The sequence below is a fragment of the Gavialis gangeticus genome, unplaced genomic scaffold (assembly GCF_001723915.1).
Source record: "Gavialis gangeticus isolate Ggan-Ray unplaced genomic scaffold, GavGan_comp1, whole genome shotgun sequence".
In the NCBI taxonomy this organism is placed as follows: Eukaryota; Metazoa; Chordata; order Crocodylia; family Gavialidae; genus Gavialis; species Gavialis gangeticus.
In genome coordinates this window covers 79,571,073-79,573,149 of record NW_017729031.1, presented here as the reverse complement: position 1 = coordinate 79,573,149, position 2,077 = coordinate 79,571,073, and positions in this window count along the sequence as shown.

Below are 2,077 nucleotides of genomic sequence, written 5' to 3'. Positions count from 1 at the left end.
AGCCTCACCTGGTCCTCCGGTGATATACACAACGGAACCGTAAGCCTACCGGCTGTAGCATAACAATCAGCCTACCGGCTATGGCATAAAGTCTAGGCCCTCCTGGCTCTCTGGCCAAAACCTCCCGGTCAGGCTTCTCTCCACCCTGACCATCATGCAGCCCTCTGGGTGCTCAGGCTGCACTGCTCAGCTTAGCTCTCCTGCAGAGCTCTTACCCCTCAGGCTGCCAGAAGGTAACTGCTAGCCAGGCCCCGGCCTGGCTCTTTAAAAGGGCCCAGCCCTGCCCCCTTCTGGTCACCTGACCCACTTGGTTGCTCCAGCAACCAGCAGCTGAGCTGCCCAGGTGATTGGCAGCTGTTCTTTACCCTTTTCTAGGCACAAGGTCACGTAGGTGCCTTGTGACAGCCAGGTAAGAGTCTTCCCCTGGATGCAAACAGTAGACCAAAATCTGCGCTGGATTATTATATCCTTTAAGCCACTACAACCATATGGCAGGTCAAATCCAATTTAAATGACAGATCGTCAGATTTTTCAGAGTGCCTTGATATAGGTGGGAGGCAAGAGCTAGAACTATTACAAAGCTTTTGGAAGCCAGAGCTTAAGTGCATTCTATAAACTAAAAAAAAAAAAAAAAGAGGTTAGAGTTGTGTTATAGATATAGCAAAAATAGAAGTTCCTTTTACTACACACATTTATAAGATCCATCATTTTATAAAACTTGATTCTAACAAAGAGATTATAATGGAAAAAGACTCTTGAAGTTACATGAAAATATTCAAAGTTTACATAAATCAGGTGGGAGAAAATAAACTTTTGCCTTTAAAATTACTATTTTAATACTACTATTTAACTATCAGTAACGATAGACAAGGAATTACAGAAGCAATCAAGATGTGGGTAAGGATACCAACTTCCTTTACAAGGATATGTGGGATCTCTGGATGGAGAGCACCACATAACTATTGTAACAAATTGCTTTTGAATTAACATCATATTTTTAGTATTTGCTGAATGGTTATTTTTCTGAGCTAAGAATAAAAATTAAAAACAAAAATCTAGAACTGGGTATTAAAGTTACAAAATGTGCTATTTTTGCCTCTGCAATTAGAATTTCACAGTTTCAATGTCTCCTTTTCTGAGTAATTTTAGCTACTGGCACAGAAAGTAGCTTTAGATCTGTACAGATATTAAGTGCTTCCCCAACTATCTATATTTTGTTTACATTATTTTTAACTCCATAGTAGCTAAAACTTGTGATGAGGTACAGTTATAACAAAAGGCAATTCAGCATAATTAATCCTATTGTCTCCATTTGATACTTCTTTGATACTATTTGAAATTATAAAAAATATGGTGTTTAGGTAGGCAGTGTCACAGGTTATGTCTCTCAAACATCCACCCCTTGAGGATGAGGATGCATATCTCTTTTCCAGAGAGACAGCAGTCCAATCCAGTAAACTAATCCCAGAATACAGGCTGCATCTGCACAACACTGAGCTCCATCTATTCTCTTCCTCCCTCCCATTCTGAAAAGAGCTTGAGACTGACAGGCAGTGCAGACGCAAATTACAGAAAATGCTCTGTTTTGCAACATCTTTATCTGACCCCTCATGCAATAAGGATTCAAACTTTTGCCCAATTTGCCATTTCTAAGTGATCTGTGGCTGTGCATTGCTGTTAAGTCGCAGGTATAGACTGCTTTCTGTGGCCAGATTGGGCAAAAATTGTCACTTCTATCTAGCGCTTTTGGCCAACTGCACATGTGCTGCCAAGAGGGTGGGAGGTGATTGGCTGTGTGGGCCCAGGCTGTGTGGGTCCAAGTTTGAGCCACTGCCGGGAAAGTTTGTGGTGGCCATGGTGAACATGCTTTGGCTGCCTGAGCAGCAGGGCTTCCCCATGCCTTCCTACCTGAGGGCGAAAGGGGTGGGTCACGGTGGCAGCGCCCCCCACTGCTCATCCCGATTCCCCATAGAACAGCCAGCAGGGAGGGGAAGGCAGTGGGCATGCAGGGAGGGGAGCAGGGCAGGGGGAGGTGAAGGGAGGGTCACGGTGGCACCTGTTGTAAGGGCCAGGTGGC